This window comes from Lepisosteus oculatus, chromosome 14 (assembly GCF_040954835.1).
Source record: "Lepisosteus oculatus isolate fLepOcu1 chromosome 14, fLepOcu1.hap2, whole genome shotgun sequence".
Lineage (NCBI taxonomy): Eukaryota > Metazoa > Chordata > Actinopteri > Semionotiformes > Lepisosteidae > Lepisosteus > Lepisosteus oculatus.
The window spans coordinates 49,807,145-49,824,768 of record NC_090709.1 but is presented as its reverse complement, the minus strand read 5'-3'; the positions used below and the strand labels follow the sequence as shown (position 1 = coordinate 49,824,768).

The window sequence follows — 17,624 nt, the reverse complement described above, 5'->3', positions numbered from 1 at the left end:
GGCCATGTAATACTCTGCATTGTGGAATAATAGTTTATTTTAAAGGGAACTAGAGAAACTTAGAACTAGAGAAATCAAGAAAGGCTTTTTTTCTAGAATTAATAAATGCACATCCTGTTCACTGGGGAAATTAAATATGACAGCAAGAATCCTATCAGGGATGCATTACACCTGTTTTCAAGTCCTTGCACTGGTTACCTATCAGATTTCGAGTCAACTTCAAAATCCTTATCCTCCTTATATACTGTCCTACAACTGTTATTATTGATCACCGAATTATTGTACTTGACATGACTTCATTCAGCCTTTCCTGAATGTCTATGACAGGCAGAGAGAGTGCTGTTTCTGGTGCGATCTTTTGCAGCTGGCATTTCACTGTTTTAAACGAACAAGAAATTAGATTGCTCATAAATCAGTTATTCTATATAAACACAGCGTAATTGCCCTCCGAAAATCCTCTTTTTCTTGTTCGTTTTAGAGACCTTGATCGAAACTGATTTTAGATGTCAGAAAGGATTTATTTTCTCTGTATTTCCTACATTGCTTTGTCGAGATTTTAACTTTATATCTAACTTTATATCTAGGCTCAGATTTCAACTATAAATCGTACAGTAATGAATAGCAGTAAATACTGATGTTTTGCGCCCTTTTACCACAAAAATATATGTTTTGTAGTTGGGATTAACTTTATTTCGTACGCGTAGCTACTCTGATTCGGACACCGAACAGTTAAAGATGGCGGCAAATCAGACACCCAGAGAGAGGGGGGGGGCGTCTTCTTGCCTCCATAACTAAAATGCCAAATAGGAGTGGCTTAAGCGACATACACAGTCGTGTAACTGACAGTTTGAGGTAGCCTATCGTTTAAATTTCGCTTTATTGCTGATAGGTTAAGCTTTCGAAACTCTGCCCCAAAGTCATGTGACTGATTTTTCGCCCTGATCACAAGCACCACCATGGTAACTGGGATGTGTAGTTTTTAATTCCGTTTGAATTATAACTGTGCGTACTGTCTTCATATTTGGCCAGGGCTTTAAAGAGAAGGTGCGCCAAAAAATGTCGGTGCCGTCGTCTCCGCTTTAAAGGTACCCCCGTGCTGGAAGAATTTGACCTCAGAACGTTTGCCCAGCGTAGTTATAGTGGACATAAAAACAAGAGTTCGCTGGCATTATATCCTAGAAGACACAGACCGGCGCCAGACCGGTAAATGCTTGATGAACTAGGGATTGGACAGTTTCCAAGTGCTTGTACAATCGATGGAAATGTTCAAATAAATGTGCAAAAGAAATAAACAAAATAATCATTTATTTCTTTGTCATATTGGCTAGCTAATGTCCTCTCTTTGCTAGTTAGTGGCTGTGTTTCTGCGTTGGGTAGCAACGGGTGACTGTTCTCAGGCGGAAGATGTAAACAGCTTAATTTTCGTGTTAAATAATTTTTAAAAATTAAAATTCATTCTATACAGCAATCACATATTTGGGTACCATTTCATAAAACTTTCATGCTTAAAATGTTTAGGGAGAAATGGAAGACTGGTGTGTATTTTTTCTTTAAACAAATCAAGACCAGCCATACACAGTACAGTTTATGTACATACAGTAATGTTTATGTTCCTAAATTAATATCGTTTATGACCTTCAGATGCGTTATGCTCCTCTTCTTTTTATGCTCAGCTACTAAAATTTCCCTTTAGTGGTAAAATTCCATATAAATATTCAAAACTAAGCGGATTGAAACGTGCACAGTAAAGACATTAAATGATTAAATCTTTGCACTACCAACCAATGCACCACGAGTGCCCCTGTCGGTCATTTTGGCCAGCAAATCACTTACCGCGGTGCCCTACGGTGCCCTGCGGGTTGGTTACTGAACCGCGGGTTTTTAACGCTCATTTTGAATGGCTGCATCTGTATTTCACTTCAGCCTTTCACTCTTGCTTCCTTCCAATGAGGACGGAGCTGCGGGAGAAAGGGCGCTATAGAGGATCGCTGTGGAGAGCTGCTGCTGTGCTTTGACATCTGAGCTCTGTGGAAAACTATCTCAATACAATTCTGAAAAACGCAACTCCCCGAACGCCAGCCGAACAAGTCTCCAAAGCCGAACTGCTGTGTCTCTTTTCAGCTGACGATAAACCTTTCCTCGATCCTTTGCGGACTTGTAAAACTGTTCCTGATCAGAAAAAAAAACGCTCACGCTAATACACAAGCACCCGTGTCTCGCCAAAGCTGACAAATAAACAGACGGACAAGCCGCACTGCACGTGTGAACAGGGGAATGAGCGAGCGGGGATAGGGCGCCTCCTGCGCTTAAAAGCTTACAGCACCTGGTATTCCAACGCGGTCTCCCATTCAAGTACTAACCAGGCCCACCCCTGTTTAGCTTCCGAGATCAGAAGAGATCAGGCGTGCTCAAGGGGGTGTGGCCGTAAGCGAGAGCAAGGCTCGCTGGCACCCTTCTTATAGAGAATTGTCATGGAAATATAACTATCAAGGAAGCCACAAGAGAGAGTTCTCACCTGAGTAAGGTCTTTATTTCAATATTGCAATATTGGGAGCCCTGCAAAGTGCAACCAGAGACTCAATTTGTTACAAGCAGTACAGGGTTTTTATAAGACGTTGCGCTGTAAAAAAGTTCAGCACTTGGTCCCTTCTAAAACTTCCCCTTTCTCTAAGAGAAAACAGATTACATCATAGAGCGAGAGAAGAAAAACTAGATTTGTTATTCAAAGCTTATCAGTTACTTTCAGCTAATTCTAATGACCCAGACAGCATATATTGTTTTGGTACATCTAAACTAGTCTTCTAAACTAACCTAAACAGTGTACTTTGTTGACGAACTGTTTTCTAAAATTCTGCACGCACTGTAGCACAGCAGTTACATCCTTGAAATATATTATCTAAAAGCACCAATATATTTTTTTCAAAGCTCTCTACATTTTTAAGAATCAATTTACTTATTAGATTTCCACTTCAATTCCCTCCTTTTTATTCTTGAAAATGATTAAAAGTTAGATTCTTCATATGGACTCCCAGGAGGCTCCCATACTTCGGATTCTTGCGTTCTTACCAGAACATACTGATGCGCAAACATATTCATTACCATATTTCAAAGCATTGGAATAATATATTTCGTACAGCAACACAAAACCAGGAAGACAAGTATCACAGCTACTATAATCGGTGTTAGTAACTTAAAGAAAAACATTCCCCCTGTCCCAAACAGTGATTCTAACCAGGAGAGAAATGGGTGAGGCTGTAGAATGAGGCATTAAAGCACATACATAACAAGATGCATTACATTTCTTTAACTTTACAGTATGATTTATAAGTTTATACCACAAATTACTCATATCCCCCTCATTATCAGTTTCATTCAGCCAGTTTGTATACAAATAGGCTTCGCGTTTAGATTCTTCCTCTTTCTGGGTGATGACAGGCTTCCACATAAAATGGAAAAAGGCTGTGCACATCAGTCCCAAGGATGTGATCTCCATCTATCCCTGTGGAGACATCACTCCTGCGCTTTGCTCAGTTCATTTGTGACCTTTTTACAGTGGGAAGCATGAATACAGGGCACCTGGCATGGCCCCCTCCACTTGAGTGAACACCATTTCTTTTTCCTGAAGTCTTTCACCAGAATCCAGTCTCCTTATTCATGCATTAGTTCTTACAGCACAGGTAAATCCCTGTGGGCTGGAGCCCAGCATTTTTCTTAGGGTTTTATTTTTTACAAGATTGGTCAACAGCTGGGTAATAACTCTTAGAAAAATCTACACATTGTTCCACTGACTCAGCTGTGCCGTTTTGCAGAACAATTCTAGCTGAAGTTGTAAAATTTCTCTTTGGTCCGTTCCTGCAAAACATCTTATTATGAACAAACAAACCATAATAATAATGTGCATCTATGGGAATCACTCCCAAGGGTAACCCCCCTTAAAACTATATTGTTCTACCCATCAGGTTCTGCCACTAGATAAGAGAACCTTTCCCATGAAATCATTTTTTGACCTTTATGATCCCTTCAGGGCATACAATTAGCACAGAAGCAGCAGCTTTAGTCCACATGTTTTTCAAGCAGGATATTAACAGTATGATCGTAACGAATAATACCAGACACACAAATCTGTATTGAACCAGAGACCCTCGCCAGGTTCCTAGCACAGACTGTAGCCATGCACCAATGCCCCAATCATCTGGATTCTAATTATGGTATATATTTTTCTTCATCATAGATGTGCTTTGCTAAGTCATTAATTTGCTAATAATTGTCTAGAATACAAGTACTGTTTAGTCTTTGCTCACCTAAACAGCTGTCTATCACCCTAATAGAGAATGGCCTAAAACTGTGATTATAGCGAGGAGCATACACTTATTTCCATTCTAATACATCTGAGTTACACACAGACTAAAAGCAGGGCTATTTTCCCATGCCAGTAAACCTAAATAATCACCTCTATCAAAGGGGATTACTCCCATGACCATCTTTTATAGCAATACAATCCCAACATGAGCTCTGATTATTATTTGTGGCTGACTGATAAAGTATTGATTCCATATCCCCATTTTATTAAAGTAAAGCTCCTTACACTTAACAGGTACACTGTCGCCCCCCCTCAGGAAGCTCAACAAACACAGAAACAGTGACAATATAATAATAAATGTTCACTCAGTCTCTGGTGAAGAAAGATGTGAAGACGGGGGTTTGAATTTAATCCTTTCTGTAGGGGGTTTAGACTTCCAAGTCACAAGCTGGGGTTTATGGCAGGAAAGGGGGTTAACTGATAAGGATTGCAGATGCAAGCTAGGAACCCCCCTGGGTGTAATCTTAAACTGACCATTTGTCCAGAACATCGTAAACTGGTCAAATACCATGAACCCCCCTCTTTACCATCAGACCGAGTGTCGTCAGAAACGGAGAAGAAAACACTATATAACCCAAAAGTTTGTAACAGTACGGCGAACAATACTTCGGTTTTGTTGTTTCTTGCGGGAAACAAGACTTCGGCTTTATTGTTCCTTGCATGCAATAAACTCATCTGTTTTACTTCATCTCGGGATCAGGAACCTTATTTCTTCTGTTACAACACTGGTGCAGTGGTTCGGTGTCGGCGCAATGCGTAGATCCAGTGATCTCATCCTGTCACTCAGATGGCAGAGTCGGTAGTCAGTTGCACTTGATATGGTCCTTCCCAGCAGGGTTGCAACATCTGGCAGGATATATCTTCCACACCCACACCCCACTCGCCAGGTATCAGGTCGTGTCTTCCCTCTACTGGAGGTCTCCAGGAGCGTCCAGCACCTGTTCACCAGCCCCGTGCACCACTTCAATTAACAACCTACAATACTACAATAGAGAATTAGCAAATTCAACAATCCATTAGCCAAATTCATCCCTCCAGGAAGTTTCGTTGATTGGCCTGTGATGATATCAAACAGGCTCTATTACACAGTTCTGTTTGATCCAGCCCGCATCCCATGGCGTTCCTTCAGTCTGATGTCTCGTCGATCTTTTAGAGTTCTGTTCCTTCATTCCACTGTTCCAGCAGACTGAGGGTGATCTCAGTCCATCTCACCCCGAATAATGCAGCCACAGCCTGTCCCTTGATCATAATATAAGCGGTAGGGCAGTGCCCACCGAGGGCTTATCTCCATCATCAAGTGTTTGGTAGACACAGAGGCAGTGACAGCAACCCACTGGGAAAACAGATGATAAGAGCCAAGGTTTCCCTTTACAATTGTAAATTGTAAACATTTGCTACTGCCTGAAAGGTTTCTCAGGAGCAGGCCTTTTGAGCTGTAGCACCTGCACCTGAACTGTAGTTGAGTTCCTTTGATAAGCATCACATTGAGATACCACATAAGTGGCTACTGCTTCAAACACGGTCCCCACCCAGGTTTGGGTAACCAGCACACCATTTGACTCACACCCAGGTGTCCGACAGAGTGCATTTGTCGAGCTACAAAGGGCATTAGGCTGTGAGGGCCTGCAGAGCGTCCAGTGTGCTGGCAGCACCACACTCTTTTCTAACCATGTCCTTTTCTCTGCTTTAGAGGCCTCAGCCTGAATATCCTGTAGCTGTCCCCTTTTCCCCAACAGAGGTCTCACAGGGGTCTCAGACTCCTGTTCTACAAGTACTGCTCACCTGACAGCTACATCTGCAAAGTTGTTCCCTCGAGTTACTGGAAACATTTCTTTATTATGTGATTTACACTTTACCACAGCTACTTCAGTCAGCAGCTGCAAAGCTTCTAACAGTTCAGAGACAAACCCAGGTCTGCTAGTTCTACACCAGATTATTCACAGTTTATACAGCCAGGCAGGTAGCCTGCACAACACATAAACACGGGCCCTTGGCCACCACATCAAGGGGTCCTGAATAATAATAACCCACCAGACGATGCCTATCTCCATGCCTCCTGCACCAGCACAACAGCTCACGATCCATTTCTTTCACTTACACACAGATTACATACAGATGATCCGTCTGAGGGAATCCTGTCCAGGGCCAGTGCCTGCAAGAAAGCTTGTTTCAAAACATCAAAAATGGTTTCTGCTGCAGGGGTCAAGGCAATTTTGTCTTTAGACTGCACTACCCCCCTTAAACCAATACGTCACTAGACAAGCTCGTTCTGAGAAGGCATTCACCCTGGCTTTATCATGTAGTTGGTTTTATACTCCTTTTTTTCCTCTCAAGATCCAATACTTGGAGTAGCCCGGCCTTATGGATTCCCTCATTAGGTAAAACAATCACAATATCACATAACTCTATTGAGTTAGTTTACATAAATGCTATTTCATGCAGTAATTCCTTATAAAATGCTGCAGTCTGGGCCTAAAATAGGTCTGGGGTGTCCCCCACCCACATCAGTAGTTGAAACTGTACATCTTTACCCAAGCAGACTGTGACAGCTTATATTTGCTTTAAACACAACCCTTGCACTCCTTCTCCTGTAGCCTCCTGTTATCCGTTAGAAAACGTTATATCACATCTTTATGCTGTTTTAGTCTAAAAACAGGACAGCTGTGCTCCTGTGCCCCACAGTTACTGCACACTGTAAGATTATTTCACTTTTATTTAAATCCTGAGATAAATTTAGGAAGGCTACAGAGGGGTTTACTCGATTAAAACTGTTAGTTCTCTCGTTTCAGCTTCTGACAAGTTCTTTAATTGTGAAATCAAGCGTCTTTCTTACAATTTCTCCAAAAAACACATTTTTTTAGTAACTGCACACCAGCTTATTAGTAGTTTTGTCTTTGAGGTTTTATATCTCGGTATAACATTCAAGTCGCACAATAATTTCGACAAACTGGCGGCTCCCTTTTCTCCTCCTTGGGAGTCTTTTTACCACCCATTTGCAGCGCTCCCACTTCTGCATGCATGCTTCGCGAGTTATTAAATCACATCTGTCTCTGTTCGTAATATCAGGAAAGCATAGTTGTACATTCTTGGCAACATCAGGTTTTAACCCACTCAAGTAAATTTGTTTTATTACTGTGGAAGTATCTTCATTCACTTCCTTTTCATCGGCTAACCCCGAGTATACTATCCATAAAGCTATAAACCTTTCTGTAAAATCTGAAAACATCCTCACTTCCTTCTGCTGACATGCTGTTACTTTTCTCTAATCAGTTTTCGGTGGGTAATGCTCTTTCAAAAATCTCCACACTAATTCCCACCCTTCTCCCAGATTCTCTCTCAAGGCGTTCTATTTCTTCTTTTGCTTTTTCTTTTTCTACATATACAACTTCGTTTCGTTCAGCCATTGCTTTTAGCTTTTCCATCAGGGATTTTTCCGTCTCATCTATGATATTCTGTTGAATTCTCAAATATTCCTCTAAATATTTTTATCCAAAGGTTCATACACTTTTCTACATTCCTGTTCAGCCTAAATTCCGTCTGACAGTCAATATTTCTTTTAAATTTCACTTTGGATTAATCAAACTTTTTTTTTCCCTTCACACCTAACCATTTTCACGTCTCCCACGCGCCCCGCGGAATCCCCCAGTCAAGACAAACTGACAAACTATCACAATACGGGAACACGGACCAGGTTCCAAATCCTGGCTTTAAACACACAGTTGAATCGAGTTACCATTTTTGGCTCTTCTGCAAGTACAGTTCTAGTTACTACCTTCAGCCGTACTGCAGTCGTGTACCAGGATGCAACACCTGGATTTTTTCGCACGGGCAGGGCGAGATGCTATTCCTTCAGCAATCCCTCCTTTTCTACCCCACCTTCAAAAAACAGGCATCTAAGACACATACACCATTAACTCATTTTTCTGTTGTACTCGCTTCAGCTTCAGGAAAACCCTGAACCCACCACAGCAACATGGAGAGGACAAGGGACTTTTTAGAAAAGAGGAGTCCTTACCTCTTTTTAGAAGCGGCCGCCTAACTTTTCCTCTCCATGTCCGTGTGGTTTAATTTAGATGGATACTTCTTCATCATTTGGGTCACGTATCCGCCAATCTGCCTCCTCCTTTTTAGAGGACGTTGTAAGCCTTTAGGAACAATATGATCTAGCAACAAGGTTATGTCACTGTAGTTAGGCTTAAGACAATCAAGAACAAGGCGCTTGCCTTTCTTCTAAATTCTTTACGATCATCAGGCAATTAAGGAAAAGACTTAACTAATGCAAATAATTCACTAGGAGACCAATGTCAATGTACTGTACATATGCTGGAGTTCCTTCTGGACCTGGAAAAATGCACATTGGTATTTCACAAACAAGTGGCTCCGGACCGCTTTCTAATTTCGGTGGAGACTTTTTCTTTTTAGTACGCATGGCCATGACTTTAGCTGCAGCTTGCTGTTCTTTAGTTTCAAGACTAGTCTTTTTTTTTAAGCTTCCCATTATTTCTGTGATTCCTCTTTCCATTAAATAAGTTTTCCAATTCATTTTCTTTCATTTCTTCTCCTTCTCTTCTAAGTTTCCCCTTCTTCAGGAAACTTCTTTTTCCTAATTCAACTTTCCTCTGTCCATTCTGATTCACTTACAAAGATCCTTCATAGTTATGGGCCCCTAATTATCATATATAAATTATGTGCAAGTTCCCTTACACCTATTACCCTAGCTTTACAGTTCATGAACATAATTTTTTCCCTAACCCAGGCTATAATTGTTTCTCCGAATTTGTCGTACATGTACTTTTACTGGACTGCTCGGTCCCATTTTCGTCTTTGAATTTTAATTTCCCATTTTTACCGATCGGTGCCTTACTTAGAACCTTATCACATTAACTACTCCGCAGAGCAAAAACCACACGTCTGTGTTAAGATAAGTTCTTTATATGAGTCCCAGACTCATCAAACCCGCGTGAGAACACCCCTGTGGCTCGCTTCTCAAACTATTAATTTTAAAGGATCACTTACTGACGTCAGACAGCTGCCAATTCTCCAGACGCGTCTCTGGAAGGATAAACAGTTTATCCTCCGAGGTTCGTCCAATTTGCTAAAATTGTCCGGGTCCGGATGGAGTTTCAGCAGCCGTTCGCGTTCAGGTTTGTGATCCCGGACGAGCCCCCAAACTGTCATGGAAATATAACTGTCAAGGAAGCCACAAGAGAGAGTTCTCACCTGAGTAAGGTCTTTATTTCAATATTGCAATATTGGGAGCCCTGCTGCCACTTCGCCAAGTGCATCAGAGACTCAATTTGTTACAAGCAGTACAGGGTTTTTATAAGACGTTGCGCTGTAAAAAAGTTCAGCACTTGGTCCCTTCTAAAACTTCCCCTTTCTCTAAGAGAAAACAGATTACATCATAGAGCGAGAGAAGAAAAACTAGATTTGTTATTCAAAGCTTATCAGTTACTTTCAGCTAATTCTAATGACCCAGACAGCATATATTGTTTTGGTACATTGTCTTCTAAACTAACCTGTTTCCACCCGGTCTCGAACCGGGGACCTTTCGCGTGTTAGGCAAACATGATAGCCGCTACACTACGGAAACCTGCAGGGGCTGCTGCTGGTGTCTCGCTTGCGTTTCGGGCTGAGAAAGGGACGCGTCACTTTAGGCAGGGGGCGCTGGAGAGAGGAACAAAGGGCGCGATGAAACAAAATGCCAAAATCCGGGATCGAACCAGGGACCTTTAGATCTTCAGTCTAACGCTCTCCCAACTGAGCTATTTCGGCAGTGCGCAAAGCCCACAGCCACCTGCTCCAGCCTTCCTGTGTTGTGGCATGAGCGCACCAAGAGTAGCGGGAGAGTGTTGCAGGAACGTCACTCAGAAGGAAAACCACCCAGCTGCGCCCTCTGAGCTCTGTCCAGCGCATCTTCCTCGCATGGACTCCTGCCTGCGACGGGCAGGAAACAATTAGCAAGAACAGAACGACACCCCATGGGTGTCTCATGACCGCACCTTAGGTTGTGACACGTGCAGGTGTGAGGGGTTGCCGGGCTACTTTGGAGCAGAGCTTGGGCGGAGGGGGGGCGGGAAAGCAGACAAAGAGGTGACACCTCAAGGTCTGCACGATCACAGCTCTCCGCCGCCCCAGGCTTCCGCTCGATAAGCTACTGGACACACCCGCCCCTCCTCACACAGACCGTGGAAAAGCCCCCGAGTGGGAGGGCTCTCTCTTCCTCCCAGGAGCTCTTGGACACGACGTACAGACAGGGCGCGGGGAGCCGCCGCCTGCAAACACGGCTCCAGGCAGGACTCCACTCCGCAGGAGCCGCAGAGCAGAGGAGATGAGGGCAGCTTAGCTCCTGTGCAGAGACCTGAGCTGTTGTTGCTGTGGATGCTGTCTTTTCTGCACTCGGGGTAGGAGTGAATGTTGAGTTGCCCTTAGAAATGAAGCAGAGCACTTCAACGGCACGGGTGTGTGTGTGTGCGCCCTGGTGATTCTGGGAGACAGATCGAACCTGGGCTAAAAGAGAGGGGGCTTAGCCCTCTTCCATTTGCTAGTTCAAAGTTGTACAACCCCTTTGTATCTGCTAGGCGGCGCAGTCGTCGTGCACAAAGAACACTTTGAGAAGCGTCAAAGGCAAGTCATTCCGAGTTGGTCGTTTGTGTTTTCCGTTCAGACGCGAAATGCTGACATGATCTCTCGGCTCCTCGGTTGTCATTTCTGCTCCGTAAAGGGATCACAGCACGCGTCGGCTTCCAGCATGCTGGGTCGGGAGACGATGCCGGGGGTTGGAGAGAGCGATGTCTTCCTCGTTAGTATAGTGGCAAGTATCCCTGCCTGTCACGCGGGAGACCGGGGTTCGATTCCCCGACGGGGAGTAGCTTTTCTTTCACCTCCTTAGAGAAATGACTGCCTTTCACTTCTCTGTTTTCTTTCACAGCGTCGTGCACCTTTTCATTGCTCTCGCTTTCAGAGCCTCCGCACGGCAGTCGACTCGACATCAGGAAGCACATTGAAGTGAAAGCAGGAAGCGCTGCGACATGCACTGTGCAGATCCCGCCACACTAAGAGGTGAGTGGGTCTGTTCGATGCACAAAGAACGCTTTGAGAAGCGTCAAAGGCAAGTCATTCCGAGTTGGTCGTTTGTGTTTTCCGTTCAGACGCGAAATGCTGAAATGATCTCTCGGCTCCTCGGTTGTCATTTCTGCTCCGTAAAGGAATCACAGCACGCGTCGGCTTCCAGCACGGTGGGTCGGGACACGATGCCGGGGGTCGGAGAGAGCGATGTCTTCCTCGTTAGTATAGGACCTGTCACCTGTCCCCACCTGTCACGCGGGAGACTGGGGTGCATCAGGACGCGCCTTGAAGTGAAAGCAGGATGCGCTGTGACATGCACTGTGCAGATCCCGCCACACTAAGAGGTGGGTCCAGTGGGTCTGTTCGATCACAGCGCTAGGCGAATCCCCAATCCCCTTTTGTGCCTGGCGACAAAAGATGTCTGTTTCCGCCCGGTTTCGAACCGGGGACCTTTCGCGTGTGAGGCGAACGTGATAACCACTACACTACGGAAACGGTGGTAAGACGTGCCCAGCGGCCCAGCGCTGAGCTTCGCCAATGCGATTTAGCTGCTTCCAGTGCCTTTATTGGAGTGCGCTGATGGACCGTGCTCTCTCTCCAGAGACCAGCACGCCTGTCATGGACGGAGCAGGAAAGGCGGCGCCACATTCTACAGCCCTCTCCACGCAATCGACGAAATCGGGCTACTGAAGTGGAGAAAATCGCCTCTCCAGAAAGTGCAAATATCATCTTGGAGACTATAAATCCTATTGCCGAAGGTCAGCCCTGTCTACCAGAGTAACCCTCCCACAGCGATGATCAGCTCGTCTCACACGCGAGAAGTTTCGGTTGGAAACAAGCGCCCCCTCTTCTCGCACGTTTTGCACGTTCGAGTAGTTTTAATGCGGCTCTTTCGTACACGGTGCTGATCTTTTGGAAAGCAGGAGGCAAAACCGAGTCGAACCGCCTGGGTGAAAACCAGGAACCCTAACCGCTAGACTATATGGCAGCGAACAACCATGCTGTTCCCGGCATCATGCAAGCAAACTACATAAATATGAGAAAACACGCAAGAGAGTTGTCACTCAGAGTGTCGAAGGGTCGATGTATACTGGGGCTCAGTTGAAATGCAACGTCAGGACTTTTCCGAATTATGTCACACGAAGAGAGCACAGCCCTTTCCGCCCTGCCGCGCGTGTCTCGGTAACTCGCTGTGATCGTATAGTGGTCAGTACTTTGCGTTGTGGCCGCAACAACCCCGGTTCGAATCCGGGTCACGGCAGAATAGGGGCGTCTGCTTTTACTACTCGCACGAATGAAGGCAAAAAAAAGCCAATCGACGTGAACGAACGGCGCTTTACAGAGGAGTACTGCCTGACTGGATCGTTGATGAACGACAGAGGCCACTCCGACCTCTTCTCGGTTTTCTTCAATGACTTACTAAGGATCTTCTTCACATTCGCCCATGCAGGGGAAGCCAGTTACACCAAAGCAAACGCAGGAAAGTGCATTTCAAGCAGAGACCAGGAGGGACTTGTTTACACCGAGAGTGGGCGGAGAATGGAACAATGCGCCCAGCCCTGTTGCTGGAGCCGATTCTTGATGAGCTCTTGGGCTCACTAAGAGGCCCCCGCTGGATGCTAATCTTTCTGTTGTTCTTGCAGGTCTTGCGCTGCTTTTGAGCCGACAGAGCTCGACCTGGTCTGTCGGCACAGCCCAATTGCAAATGATCGGCTCCGCGTACAGAAGGAACGTGCGTTTGGTACAAGAGTGCACGAAGGCACCGGAAATACATTGGGAACAAATGACCGGTCGCTCAAGACCTCTGTGAAGTACAGGAGCGTGCAAAACGAGGCTGTTTCCGCCCGGTCTCGAACCGGGGACCTTTCGCGTGTTAGGCGAACGTGATAGCCGCTACACTACGGAAACCTGTAGGGACTGCTGCTGGTGTCTCGCTTGCGTTTCGGGCTGAGAAAGGGACGCGTCACTTTAGGCAGGTGGCGCTGGAGAGAGGAACAAAGGGCGCGATGAAACAAAATGCCGAAACCCGGGATCGAACCAGGGACCTTTAGATCTTCAGTCTAACGCTCTCCCAACTGAGCTATTTCGGCAGTGCGCAAAGCCCACAGCCACCTGCTCCAGCCTTCCTGTGTTGTGGCATGAGCGCACCAAGAGTAGCGGGAGAGTGTTGCAGGAACGTCACTCAGAAGGAAAGCCACCCAGCTGCGCCCTCTGAGCTCTGTCCAGCGCATCTTCCTCGCATGGACTCCTGCCTGCGACGGGCAGGAAACAATTAGCAAGAACAGAACGACACCCCATGGGTGTCTCATGACCGCACCTTAGGTTGTGACACGTGCAGGTGTGAGGGGTTGCCGGGCTACTTTGGAGCAGAGCTTGGGCGGAGGGGGGGCGGGAAAGCAGACAAAGAGGTGACACCTCAAGGTCTGCACGATCACAGCTCTCCGCCGCCCCAGGCTTCCGCTCGATAAGCTACTGGACACACCCGCCCCTCCTCACACAGACCGTGGAAAAGCCCCCGAGTGGGAGGGCTCGCTCTTCCTCCCAGGAGCTCTTGGACACGACGCCCAGACAGGGCGCGGGGAGCCGCCGCCTGCAAACACGGCTCCAGGCAGGACTCCACTCCGCAGGAGCCGCAGAGCAGAGGAGATGAGGGCAGCTTAGCTCCTGTGCAGAGACCTGAGCTGTTGTTGCTGTGGATGCTGTCTTTTCTGCACTCGGGGTAGGAGTAAATGTTGAGTTGCACTTAGAAATGAAGCAGAGCACTTCAACGGCACGGGTGTGTGTGTGTGTGCGCCCTGGTGATTCTGGGAGACAGATCGAACCTGGGCTAAAAGAGAGGGGGCTTAGCCCTCTTCCATTTGCTAGTTCAAAGTTGTACAACCCCTTTGTATCTGCTAGGCGGCGCAGTCGTCGTGCACAAAGAACACTTTGAAAAGCGTCAAAGGCAAGTCATTCCGAGTTGGTCGTTTGTGTTTTCCGTTCAGACGCGAAATGCTGACATGATCTCTCGGCTCCTCGGTTGTCATTTCTGCTCCGTAAAGGGATCACAGCACGCGTCGGCTTCCAGCATGCTGGGTCGGGACACGATGCCGGGGGTTGGAGAGAGCGATGTCTTCCTCGTTAGTATAGTGGCAAGTATCCCCGCCTGTCACGCGGGAGACCGGGGTTCGATTCCCCGACGGGGAGTAGCTTTTCTTTCACCTCCTTAGAGAAAGGACTGCCTTTCACTTCTCTGTTTTCTTTCACAGCGTCGTGCACCTTTTCATTGCTCTCGCTTTCAGAGCCTCCGCACGGCAGTCGACTCGACATCAGGAAGCACATTGAAGTGAAAGCAGGAAGCGCTGCGACATGCACTGTGCAGATCCCGCCACACTAAGAGGTGAGTGGGTCTGTTCGATGCACAAAGAACGCTTTGCGAAGCGTCAAAGGCAAGTCATTCCGAGTTGGTCGTTTATGTTTTCCGTTCAGACGCGAAATGCTGAAATGATCTCTCGGCTCCTCGGTTGTCATTTCTGCTCCGTAAAGGAATCACAGCACGCGTCGGCTTCCAGCACGGTGGGTCGGGACACGATGCCGGGGGTCGGAGAGAGCGATGTCTTCCTCGTTAGTATAGGACCTGTCACCTGTCCCCACCTGTCACGCGGGAGACTGGGGTGCATCAGGACGCGCCTTGAAGTGAAAGCAGGATGCGCTGTGACATGCACTGTGCAGATCCCGCCACACTAAGAGGTGGGTCCAGTGGGTCTGTTCGATCACAGCGCTAGGCGAATCCCCAATCCCCTTTTGTGCCTGGCGACAAAAGATGTCTGTTTCCGCCCGGTTTCGAACCGGGGACCTTTCGCGTGTGAGGCGAACGTGATAACCACTACACTACGGAAACGGTGGTAAGACGTGCCCAGCGGCCCAGCGCTGAGCTTCGCCAATGCGATTTAGCTGCTTCCAGTGCCTTTATTGGAGTGCGCTGATGGACCGTGCTCTCTCTCCAGAGACCAGCACGCCTGTCATGGACGGAGCAGGAAAGGCGGCGCCACATTCTACAGCCCTCTCCACGCAATCGACGAAATCGGGCTACTGAAGTGGAGAAAATCGCCTCTCCAGAAAGTGCAAATATCATCTTGGAGACTATAAATCCTATTGCCGAAGGTCAGCCCTGTCTACCAGAGTAACCCTCCCACAGCGATGATCAGCTCGTCTCACACGCGAGAAGTTTCGGTTGGAAACAAGCGCCCCCTCTTCTCGCACGTTTTGCACGTTCGAGTAGTTTTAATGCGGCTCTTTCGTACACGGTGCTGATCTTTTGGAAAGCAGGAGGCAAAACCGAGTCGAACCGCCTGGGTGAAAACCAGGAACCCTAACCGCTAGACTATATGGCAGCGAACAACCATGCTGTTCCCGGCATCATGCAAGCAAACTACATAAATATGAGAAAACACGCAAGAGAGTTGTCACTCAGAGTGTCGAAGGGTCGATGTATACTGGGGCTCAGTTGAAATGCAACGTCAGGACTTTTCCGAATTATGTCACACGAAGAGAGCACAGCCCTTTCCGCCCTGCCGCGTGTGTCTCGGTAACTCGCTGTGATTGTATAGTGGTCAGTACTTTGCGTTGTGGCTGCAACAACCCCGGTTCGAATCCGGGTCACGGCAGAATAGGGGCGTCTGCTTTTACTACTCGCACGAATGAAGGCAAAAAAAAGCCAATCGACGTGAACGAACGGCGCTTTACAGAGGAGTACTGCCTGACTGGATCGTTGATGAACGACAGAGGCCACTCCGACCTCTTCTCGGTTTTCTTCAATGACTTACTAAGGATCTTCTTCACATTCGCCCATGCAGGGGAAGCCAGTTACACCAAAGCAAACGCAGGAAAGTGCATTTCAAGCAGAGACCAGGAGGGACTTGTTTACACCGAGAGTGGGCGGAGAATGGAACAATGCGCCCAGCCCTGTTGCTGGAGCCGATTCTTGATGAGCTCTTGGGCTCACTAAGAGGCCCCCGCTGGATGCTAATCTTTCTGTTGTTCTTGCAGGTCTTGCGCTGCTTTTGAGCCGACAGAGCTCGACCTGGTCTGTCGGCACAGCCCAATTGCAAATGATCGGCTCCGCGTACAGAAGGAACGTGCGTTTGGTACAAGAGTGCACGAAGGCACCGGAAATACATTGGGAACAAATGACCGGTCGCTCAAGACCTCTGTGAAGTACAGGAGCGTGCAAAACGAGGCTGTTTCCGCCCGGTCTCGAACCGGGGACCTTTCGCGTGTTAGGCAAACGTGATAGCCGCTACACTACGGAAACCTGTAGGGACTGCTGCTGGTGTCTCGCTTGCGTTTCGGGCTGAGAAAGGGACGCGTCACTTTAGGCAGGTGGCGCTGGAGAGAGGAACAAAGGGCGCGATGAAACAAAATGCCGAAACCCGGGATCGAACCAGGGACCTTTAGATCTTCAGTCTAACGCTCTCCCAACTGAGCTATTTCGGCAGTGCGCAAAGCCCACAGCCACCTGCTCCAGCCTTCCTGTGTTGTGGCATGAGCGCACCAAGAGTAGCGGGAGAGTGTTGCAGGAACGTCACTCAGAAGGAAAGCCACCCAGCTGCGCCCTCTGAGCTCTGTCCAGCGCATCTTCCTCGCATGGACTCCTGCCTGCGACGGGCAGGAAACAATTAGCAAGAACAGAACGACACCCCATGGGTGTCTCATGACCGCACCTTAGGTTGTGACACGTGCAGGTGTGAGGGGTTGCCGGGCTACTTTGGAGCAGAGCTTGGGCGGAGGGGGGGCGGGAAAGCAGACAAAGAGGTGACACCTCAAGGTCTGCACGATCACAGCTCTCCGCCGCCCCAGGCTTCCGCTCGATAAGCTACTGGACACACCCGCCCCTCCTCACACAGACCGTGGAAAAGCCCCCGAGTGGGAGGGCTCGCTCTTCCTCCCAGGAGCTCTTGGACACGACGCCCAGACAGGGCGCGGGGAGCCGCCGCCTGCAAACACGGCTCCAGGCAGGACTCCACTCCGCAGGAGCCGCAGAGCAGAGGAGATGAGGGCAGCTTAGCTCCTGTGCAGAGACCTGAGCTGTTGTTGCTGTGGATGCTGTCTTTTCTGCACTCGGGGTAGGAGTAAATGTTGAGTTGCACTTAGAAATGAAGCAGAGCACTTCAACGGCACGGGTGTGTGTGTGTGTGCGCCCTGGTGATTCTGGGAG

The 17,624-nt window shown here is 47.6% G+C and overlaps 11 non-coding genes and 1 pseudogene across 11 annotated transcripts; 3 read left to right on the top strand and 9 right to left on the bottom strand.

Annotated features, from left to right (window-relative positions):
- Window positions 1-2,311: 2,311 nt before the first annotated feature.
- On the bottom strand, window positions 2,312-2,430 carry LOC138218032 (5S ribosomal RNA; annotated as a pseudogene).
- Window positions 2,431-9,880: 7,450 nt separating this feature from the next.
- On the bottom strand, window positions 9,881-9,953 carry trnav-aac (transfer RNA valine (anticodon AAC)). The gene has a single exon. It is a non-coding gene; the product is annotated as a tRNA-Val (tRNA).
- A 109-nt stretch (window positions 9,954-10,062) lies between these two features.
- trnaf-gaa (transfer RNA phenylalanine (anticodon GAA)) lies at window positions 10,063-10,135 on the bottom strand. The gene has a single exon. It is a non-coding gene; the product is annotated as a tRNA-Phe (tRNA).
- Window positions 10,136-11,157: 1,022 nt separating this feature from the next.
- On the top strand, window positions 11,158-11,229 carry trnad-guc (transfer RNA aspartic acid (anticodon GUC)). Its single transcript has one exon. It is a non-coding gene; the product is annotated as a tRNA-Asp (tRNA).
- Window positions 11,230-11,850: 621 nt separating this feature from the next.
- Window positions 11,851-11,923, bottom strand: trnav-cac (transfer RNA valine (anticodon CAC)). The gene has a single exon. It is a non-coding gene; the product is annotated as a tRNA-Val (tRNA).
- Window positions 11,924-12,617: 694 nt separating this feature from the next.
- trnah-gug (transfer RNA histidin (anticodon GUG)) lies at window positions 12,618-12,689 on the top strand. The gene has a single exon. It is a non-coding gene; the product is annotated as a tRNA-His (tRNA).
- Window positions 12,690-13,263: 574 nt separating this feature from the next.
- Window positions 13,264-13,336, bottom strand: trnav-aac (transfer RNA valine (anticodon AAC)). Its single transcript has one exon. It is a non-coding gene; the product is annotated as a tRNA-Val (tRNA).
- A 109-nt stretch (window positions 13,337-13,445) lies between these two features.
- trnaf-gaa (transfer RNA phenylalanine (anticodon GAA)) lies at window positions 13,446-13,518 on the bottom strand. Its single transcript has one exon. It is a non-coding gene; the product is annotated as a tRNA-Phe (tRNA).
- A 1,024-nt stretch (window positions 13,519-14,542) lies between these two features.
- Window positions 14,543-14,614, top strand: trnad-guc (transfer RNA aspartic acid (anticodon GUC)). Its single transcript has one exon. It is a non-coding gene; the product is annotated as a tRNA-Asp (tRNA).
- A 621-nt stretch (window positions 14,615-15,235) lies between these two features.
- trnav-cac (transfer RNA valine (anticodon CAC)) lies at window positions 15,236-15,308 on the bottom strand. The gene has a single exon. It is a non-coding gene; the product is annotated as a tRNA-Val (tRNA).
- Window positions 15,309-16,648: 1,340 nt separating this feature from the next.
- Window positions 16,649-16,721, bottom strand: trnav-aac (transfer RNA valine (anticodon AAC)). Its single transcript has one exon. It is a non-coding gene; the product is annotated as a tRNA-Val (tRNA).
- A 109-nt stretch (window positions 16,722-16,830) lies between these two features.
- On the bottom strand, window positions 16,831-16,903 carry trnaf-gaa (transfer RNA phenylalanine (anticodon GAA)). Its single transcript has one exon. It is a non-coding gene; the product is annotated as a tRNA-Phe (tRNA).
- Window positions 16,904-17,624: the final 721 nt, after the last annotated feature.